The sequence below is a fragment of the Neltuma alba genome, unplaced genomic scaffold, assembly GCF_004799145.2.
Source record: "Neltuma alba isolate B1F8T4 unplaced genomic scaffold, ASM479914v2 tig00012465_pilon, whole genome shotgun sequence".
Taxonomy (NCBI): domain Eukaryota; kingdom Viridiplantae; phylum Streptophyta; class Magnoliopsida; order Fabales; family Fabaceae; genus Neltuma; species Neltuma alba.
The window spans coordinates 326839-336685 of record NW_021636941.1 but is presented as its reverse complement, the minus strand read 5'-3'; the positions used below and the strand labels follow the sequence as shown (position 1 = coordinate 336685).

Sequence of the window (9847 nt, the reverse complement as noted above, 5' to 3'; positions counted from 1 at the left end):
TGCTACCTCAAGACTTCATTACTCTTTGCTTTCGTTCCCTTTTATGTTGGATCCTTCACAATGGTAGCATCAATGAGAATCGAATTGGACATTATTTATGGAGTTAAGACGTACATCTGCCCATAAAGCATTCGTAAGTGGAAAAGTATTACTACCGTTAATTCATACAAACATCCGTTAACTAATAAACCATAAACGGATGTGCGGCTTACCATCTAGATCGAGAAAACATTCAGTTTCTATGCTTTGTTATTGACATCTGCTAACTCATATGGAAGGGTTTTTGAACGAGAAGGAAGAGAGGTGGTAAAAAGGGATCAAGCCAAGATCCAAATTCTATGCCCATGACCCACCTTGATGTCCAAGAGAAGATTCAAACATTGGCATTAGAATTTTTTAGATTCTCTCCTATTCAAAAGAGGATCCACACTGATCATTATATACAATAACAATAAAACCTTATCCTGTTAGGTAGAGTCAGTTCCATAAATTGTTTGATACCATTAAGCTCTACAAAAGACCAAATCTTAAGAAAATTGTTGATCAAAATATCTCACTCAATTTAATCAACCCTCCTCATCCACAAATCCAAAGAGTCTTTAATCGTGATCAAACCATTTCAAAAAAATTTCTACCATTTTCTTCTAAATAAGTCACTCCAACTTTTTGGCTTGTATGTTCATTTCCAATCCCATCTTTTCTTGTATGACCATACATCTATCTAAACATTCTCATCTCAGTTATCCCACTTTATACCCATGGTATCCCTTTAAAACCTAACATTCATTTCCATATCGCATTATTGGTCTTGTAACAATGCGATAAAACTTTCTTTTCACTTTATTAAGTACTTTCTAGTCATAAATAACTCATAACTTTTCTTCATTTAAACCACCAAATTTAAATTCTATTATTAATTCCTTTGTCGATTCCCATCTTTTTGTAAATAATCATTATGTATAATAACTTAATTCTTGCCAATCATATCAGCAGTTATTCTATCATTGTCACCCTAGCAAAGTAAAGTCTACTTTTTGTAGGCCTTTGTTGCTAAACATATCACAAATTATTTTCTGTGTCTGATGAACAAATATGAATAAACCATCTTTCCTTTTCATTATACCGTACAGCTTGGAGTTCTGGAAGCACTTGAATATTATAACGAGAAAGCAAAGATCACATATCGTAGGCGGTCATATCACCAATTTAATTGTATATTTCAGCTTTAAATAGGACTTGGGGGCTACGAATATCATCCTGGCTTTGAATTAATCTGATCTCTAAGCTGGTTAACTGAGGATTATGTCCAGCTCTTCGGTAATCATTGACTGTCCTCTGCAAAAGTGCCTGCATGATTTGGTGGCACAAAAATATTAATCACCCATCATTCAGAAGTTTTGAAATCAAGAAACCGAATTTCATGGCATTGCAGGACAGAGAATCTAGAATCAGAGAAAAATGAAAAATCTCAAATGATGAAGGACTCCCCATTTCTGAGGCAACGCTCCGCAATATTGCGAGGGATGAATAAAATGAATCATAATATTGAGAAATAAAAACAAATACCTGCAGGCTTGATACCGCAAGTTCTGCAGCCTTCTCAAGATTATCCGGATATTTCTAGAACGCAGAAAGAGATTTTCTATGAATATTATGGAATTACTAGGCAATAAAGAATACAATTAAAGCCATAAGATAAATAAGAATGAGCAGTACATTGCTCCAACCAAGAAGAAGAGCAGTCATGAGATCCCCTGTTCCCTACGAGAATAAAAAAGCATAACAAAAAAAGGAAAAAGTAAGCTCCAGTAATTCTATGTATGGATGAAACTCTAAAGAGAATAAGATTTTAGGAAAACTATCATATAAATTTCTGAACAAACAGGTGATGTCAAGAAATCCTCAAATGACGTTGCAATCCTCTCTTTCTTTAATTTTTTGTAAGAACAATCAAATAAGTTCATTGAAATTGCCCCCTTTTTTTTGGAAGCATTAACTTGTCAGTTCTAATTGCATTATTTGTATTTCCATTCGGTGCAGCAGACAGGCAGTGATGAAAGAGAAATCTGCGGTAAACAAGTCATCCCAATTTTATCAGATGCCCCTGAAGGGATCGATGGCCCAGTCATAAATTTACAAATGATGGTGGTAAAGGCCTCTTAAAAAATCTTTGTCAATTCTGATTTCATGGGAACAACAGAAAAATCTCATTATTAGGACTGTCAAGCTAATAAATTGGAGCCTGAACTCTGAAAATAATGGGGAAAAATAGATAATTGTAGATCCATACGTCATACAGCACTCAACTATGGACCAGTTCAACTAAAAATCATCCGTGGTTGAATGAACAGTGACATTCACTTTCCTTTACGAAAAAACAATTATAGCATTGCATTGTGAAAAACAATCTGATGGATTTCAGCACAGATTCAACGATAAATTTACAGCAATGAAGTATTCATACTGTGAAATAAGCTGGAATTTTGGGATCACGATCTTAAATTGTTTGGGAGGCTGTCCCTGCCACATAAAGGTAATGCAATCATAAGCCATTGTCAAATGGAAGGCAGATAGGATTTTAGAAATCGAAAGTATAGCATATAAAATATAAAATGTACGAAAAAGTTGTGGAAAAAGATTGTTTATGACTGTCAAGATACAAGCAACTATATTATGCAGGGTAATTATGAAAAGTAAACACTTCAAATAAACATAACCGCTCAAATATCAGAAATTGAAAATTGAATGGAATCGTACATGAGATATACCTACCTTTTCTTTTTGATAGCTGCCTATTAGGAAGAGACTGCCATCTATACTTATGCTAGTAATTACAACCTGGAAGGCAACAGAACTTGTATTGACATCCATTGTACGCAAGTTACATGTGATGTTAAGTAAAGACAAGTTATTGACATTATACTACAGTGAAATGCAAGAACCCAACATTATCTCGAGAGAGTTCAGTTTCACTGCATGTTCAGTTTCTACTGCCCGATAATTAACACGTGTAACAGAGATTTGAGCCATGGATTTGTCCGTTGTGGGGAGCATTAAGATGGAATTTTATTACACAAATAAGTGAACTGAAACAGATATAGCTTAGATTGCTACACTGCATGTGGTATTTCAATAAGTGAAATTCGTTCCCCCTAAGCACGCAGCTTAGATTCCAGTGTGTGATGCATTATACTCCTCCAGTCCTAAATATAAGATCCTTATATACACTAGTATAAGGGTCTTACATTTAAGACCGGAGGAGTAGCAAAAAGCATGAGACATTTGCAGCTGATTGGTTACAATGGATGACCACATGAGAAGTTTTATAGGATTTAGAGAGAGAAGCACCTTTCAGATAGACAATTCAGAAAGCATGAATCAAGATCAGAAGTCCATTTCCAAAGGAAAAGAAAACATTCGAGAACAGAAAAGATTTCAGTGTGGGTGTGTCCGTGTGTGCGTGCGTGTGTGTGTGGAGAGAGAGAGAGAGAGTAAAAAAATGAACATAGGCTTCCAAGGTGCAAGCACAAATGCAAACCTTTGAAGGTCCAGCCTCATGAAGAAGGTTACAGGCTTTCCGGCCATCTTCTTCAGACTGAATCCTGTTAAAATTGCAAGCGCTTAGATAGCAAACAGCAAAATATTGTGAAGTAGCATTATGGTGTGGAAGTAAAACATAAACAATATTGAAGAACTTAAATTAGTCTACGGAAATTTGTTTCAATCACTTGTTAACATTTTTATTTTTCAAAAAATTACATAATTTGGAAATAAAACCCAAAAAAAAAAAAAAGAACAAGATAACGTTGATAAGAAAACTAAATAAAAATTAGCTCATGAGATTTCCAGTCACTTCGTCAATCCCCATAGTGCACTCCCTAAGAAATAAAAAAATAAATTAATTAAAAGAAAATCCTCAAGCCAACAAGGAGTTCATGCCAAAGAAACTTATGCTCCTTCACCTACCAAAAAAAAAAAAAAAAGGAACCTTATGCTCCTTTTTTCTTTTTTCTTTTTTTTTGGGACTTAATCAATCACCACCATCAACTCAACATCCAAAATAGACTTATACTTGGACTCATTCATCTCATCAAATGTAACTGGACTTGGCTCACTCTTCTTCTTTTCCCCTTTCTCCTGAATGCAGTTATCAGTTGCCTTAACATCTGGGTGTGGTCCTTCATTGTCCAATCCTTGGATTTGGAACTTCTATTGAGCAGGCCATAATTTTCTTTAATAAGTCTACTCTTCAAATGTCCACCCAATTCTATTTCACTAGGCTCGTGTTCTTTGAGTTTCAAATGCCTTAGGTCACAATCTTCATTTTTTCCAATGCCTGGGCATGTACTCGTGAACTTGGGTCCAACAATTTTTGTTCCTTAGTCTCAAAAATTTGTATAATTGTAATCACGTAGGTGACGGGAATAGGAGTTATGAAGTTAATTAGGAAAATGACCATAAGAGTAGTTGAAAGGTATTGAACCCATATATAGAGTATACACTTAGGTTGTATTCAAATTATGATGTGAATAATTCAGTGCGCATTACTCAGACTCTGTTTCCCCCGTTTCTCTCTCAATTCCTTCCTGTTTCTCTCAATTATCTCTCAACTCCCTCCCTTCCCTCTTTCTCTCTCCTGTCAGAGTTACAAACATCTATCACAATCTCATGGCAGTATTAATATCACGTTTATTTTTTGTATACACTCTCTCCAAACTCGATTAAACTACTTGTTTAGGATTGCCACATGCTTATAACCTTCATTTTCTCATTGTTCTTTGGAACATTTTTCAAGGTTTATCTCCAATGTCAATGTCTCCAAACTTCATAGCTAACCCCTGCTCCAAGACAAGCCGGCAAACTTGATGCTCACTGAAGATAATCGACAGTATATTCCAAATCCACCGCAAAACTTCAAAGTCCTATTGAATATTCTTTTACGTTCAGTATTATATACTGAACAATATAACAGGCAAAGCATAGCGCTATGCTACCAAGTACCAGCCACGCAATATATCAGAACTTAGAAGAGACAGAAAATAAAGAACACATAAAACTGGGGGGAAATTTAGCCAATCTCAGTTGTTATATGATTACCTGAACCCTGTCAACAGTTCAGCTTCAAATTGATTGGGAGTCAACATCGAAGCTACTGGAACAACCTAACAAAATTTGAGTCACTCAGATGCTAAAACAAGCAACGAAATTCTACGATAAGAATGGACCACATATCATCCACCCCCTTCCAGTCTCAAGATGGAGGATGATGACATGTTATGGGTGATTACACCAAGACATGTATAACTGCATAGTCAATATATATTCCCTTTTATTTGGGGGGAAGAGAATGGACCATATAAAAGTAAATTTTGCTAATACCATCTCATACATAGGACAGAGAAACATGCGTTAAAAGCTGAATTTCAATTATTAGTGACTTGGGTCTACACGATTCAGCCAAGGAAGTGACAAAATCTAATCTAACTCTTAATAATGTATATACTGCTGGAATGCACCTCCAGCAAAATTTTGCGGATCATTCTTACCTTCTCACGATAAATTGATACCAGTTCTTGAGGTATGTAAAGCTTCCTTCATCACCCATCACCGGATCACATACTGACAAGAAAATACAAACTTTAGAAAAGATACAGATATGCAAACAATACTTCCCCAGGAGAACTAAGATAAAGTGAAGCTCCGACGAAGAATTGAAGACTGTAAAGGCATGAATTATTAGGTGACTACAAAAAGGCATGGTCATTTTCCTTTTTATAATTATTTGTTAGACAGAGCTATAGAGTCAAATTCAAGCATTTGGAGATCTAAACGAAGATAGTTCTCTGAACGTGATTTTCTTGAGCCTTTTTATCCATTGATAAAGGCATGGTCCTTTATTGGTTGGCTATGATAGTAGTTTTACATCATCCTATTCTATTTTAGTCCAGTGTCTTATTTCAATACCACTCAATTTTTGTAAGATTTAGAGTTTACACCAATCAAAAGATGGTTTGAACTTAACAATGAACCCGAGTTTCTCAGACAAAAAAGCATACAGACTCTTTATCATCTTTCACACAGGGGGTGTAACTCGGGTGGCACCACAGTTTAGTAAAAGAATATTATTATACATTAAATCGTTAATAATTTGCAATGTCAGCCCCCTCCAAATCTTAATAGTTTGTTTTTAGCTAAAGCGACATGCGCCTGTGTTCAAATTAAATAATCTTAATTGATGCTTTAGAATATAAAATGTTAGGTCTTGTAGTTTGAAAGCAGAGGCGAACAAAGAGAATTTATGTACACTGTTATAATGCAGCTGGTAAGAGTTACAAAAGCATAAGAATGTCAGAAACTAATAATGCGAGAGAGGGATGCTGAAGAACAATTATATGGATTAAGAATTACAAATCGTTGATACACCATGCATGCAAATCGTTGGTGCAGATTTTTCTGAAGACCACAAGTATGAAGTATTTTTTGTGTATTTATCCCATGCTCAGATTTATTGACTCACACAATGATGATGCACTAAGGTTGAAATGGAACCAAACCAACAATTGATGGTTTGATTTGCGCAGTTCTACTAGTCCCCCTGGTTTAATTTGAGTTTTGAAACATCGGGACTCAGGATAAATTAACATTGATTCAGAGCAAGGTTGAGCCTCAAACGGTAATGAAGTGATGATTACCCTTGCGCTTTAGTAATTTCAGAAATCTTACCGTATGTAAGTTCAGGGTTTACTGTACGAAGCTTGCTGACAACTTCCAATATAGTGTTCAGGAAAGAAGCTGAACCAATATAACCTGAAAATACATAAAATTGGTAGGGGTAGACTTTTGCAGAATAATCCAGCACAATTCGAATTATCTTGATGTATATCAATAAAATTCAAGGTTGCATTGGGAAGAAAAAGAAGATAACATCTACATGTATGAATTACTGCACCAATAGAAAAAAATAATGGAAGCTACCACCAAAAGTCATCATGACAACATCACAGGTCTCAGCAAGAGGATCATTCCACCTTAAGACCTTCCCATTCTATCCCAATATATCATGAAAGCAACGAGGAACCAGCAAAATGTCACCCCATTATCTACTACCAAGATAGCAGCAGGCATCACTCCATTTACACCCAAAGCAAGAAATAGGGCCCACATTCCACATTACTCAACAGTCCAGAAAAAAAAAAAAAAAAAAACCAACAAGAAGGGATCATACACCTGCAGAGAGGCTTTCATATTAAGCTAAACATTTAAATAAATTTAAAATAAAGTGGCCTCCATCCACTGTCACCAACAGAAAATATCACGAGTAGAAATCACACGACCTAAACAGATCCAATCATTGACTCCCTTGACAAGTCTAATGCTAGACGTACTACATCCTCATCTCTATGACAGGTGGCTGCACCAGAAGCATTTCATAAAAAGCTACCAGCAAGATGTCAGGTAACTCATCCATGGTTAGAAATACCACCGTCCAAGGAAAATATGCAACCTACCTCCTTTATTAATTCAACGGTCCTCAATTCCCTCATGGATAATACGGTCTCACAATCATGTCTAAAGCTTGAAACTGGATTTGCTGGAACCATTGGTTGTTGGTTTAGGAATTTAGAATAAGGCATAGCGCAGCGTAGTGATCTAGCCAATTGCTTTTATATATTGTGATGTTCTTAACATCTGTTGCCATAATGCTGATTTAAATTTCACCAGAGGTGAGAAGAGTGGAATACAGTTCAGTATTAATAAAACATATAGGACACTTTTTGACATACCGGTCAATAAGTGAGTGTAGAACAATAATTCATTTGCTTCAAGGCCTTGTATAATATCCCAGAGTTGCTCTCCATTCAAAACTTGACCCTTAAAGGTTGGATACCCTGCATGGTCCTCAAGTCTAGTTCACTGTTACTAAAAATCATAACACGTCTGAACTTATTCAGATTGACAAATGTCATCGCACCACAAATCAGGTCTCAAAGAGTCAGAGTCCAGAGACTGAATGAAGAAATAGAAGCAGCTTGCCTGTGTGATTCGAAAACTGCACAGAGTTAATTGGATCCACATCATAGCCCAAAAGTTGTAGCGGAAAGACAGCTGACTTATTTCCGACATAACCCTAAGAAGAATAGCAAGGGGCTACGTTGTCAAGGTAATTCTTTAGTGCGGAGCATGCATCCTACATGCAGAATTACGCCAAGAGGAAACTAGAAATAGCAATCGAAAACCGATATGATGAATTCTACTGTTTATTAAGAGGCAGCATGATCTAACAACGTTGAAAAACTCATTAACATCAATAATTTTTCATTCAACCAAATTAATTACCAAAGGAGTGCCCTTTGATGCTTTATCACCTTTTTCGCCTGGCAAGAACAACTCAGGATCCAACTCTTGGCAATGTCTTACAAACACATTTGATGTATATTAATTAAGCAATCCTGTATATCATGTTCATAAAGTATTAGGAGGCCTTATTTGAAATGGGACAATAAAAACCTGCACAGTGTGTGACTGAATGCTGAGAACTCGACCAGTCTCCGACGGAAGAGCAAGAGAAAGAACCGGCGGCGCCATGTCTGAATTTCTGGAATTCTTCGCCCTTGAAAGAGAAAGAACCGGTGGCGCCATGTCTGAATTTCTGGAACTCTTCGCCCTTAAATTTCGAACAATGAAACTACAGGATTGAAATAAACGAGAACAAAAGCTAAGAGTTAATTAAAAAAAAAAAAAAAGCAAATTGCATTTCGCATATCTAGCTCAAGCTCTTTCCAATGCGATTTTGAACCAAGCAACAGGTGAAAAACAGGGCAGGAAAAATATAAATCACAAGTGATAGTTCCTCACCGGAAAATGAGAGTTTCTCGGGGATAATTGAACCAGGGTCGGCTTCTGAACAGAGACTGCGTCAACATTAAACGAGCACCGTGGTGTACGCTTGATTCCAGCTCTGAAAAAATTATTAAGAACTAAGAAATTAATTAAAGTAATAGTTAATAATAATTAATGCCATCAATTTCAGCCGCCAGCGTAATCAGCAGCGTGGATTTCAGGGTACCTAATGGGTGGATTACAGGGTTTCTTGTATGACCAACATCGCAGGTTTGAGATTTTGAGTGAGAACAAAAAGATAAGGTCAGCAAGGGGGGAATCTAAGATTAAAAAACTAAGCTCGAGATTAAGAAAACACGCATAATACAAAGTTTATAATATAAATTTCTGAGGAATTGATGCAAGCAAAAATTAAAGAATTATGGGGCCATACCCAACTAGTCCCTCTCGCTTCGCCCCAGAGACTTTATCGTTGCCCATGAAGCTTATTAAATGGGACGGAAAGGACTGAGATGGAAGGAGGAATCTATGATCTTGGGAAAATGGGAGGGGAAATCTGAAAAATCTTCCGATACAAAACTTGTGGTACTTTGGGAAGGAATTTTAATGCTGACGTCAAACTTTAGGGGTATTTGAATAGAAACCAAATCATGATTTCAGAAGTGATTTTACAGTCTACGAAGTAAATATATGGAGAAGTTTATCTAGATTTGTAAAAAATACTTCTAAGAAGTACTTTTCAAGATATCCAAACACCCTTTTAATCTATTTTCTAACTCTTTTTTAATTATGTATAACTTGCCTTTAATTTTATATGTTTCATTTATATAGCTACAGATGTGATGTACATAATTAAAAAATAGTTACAACTATCTAGGTTCTTATTTATCTGTGGACAATAAACTTTTTTTTTGGTGAAAGGACAATAAATTTTTAATGGTGGATTTTTTAAACAAGTTTACTTCAAAAAAAAAAAAGGAGGAGGAAGACGAGGGTACAAATACTT

At 35.9% G+C, this 9847-nt stretch overlaps 1 pseudogene; it reads right to left on the bottom strand.

Moving 5' to 3' along the window:
- Positions 1-1074: 1074 nt before the first annotated feature.
- LOC114727351 (pyridoxal kinase-like) lies at positions 1075-9335 on the bottom strand (annotated as a pseudogene).
- Positions 9336-9847: the final 512 nt, after the last annotated feature.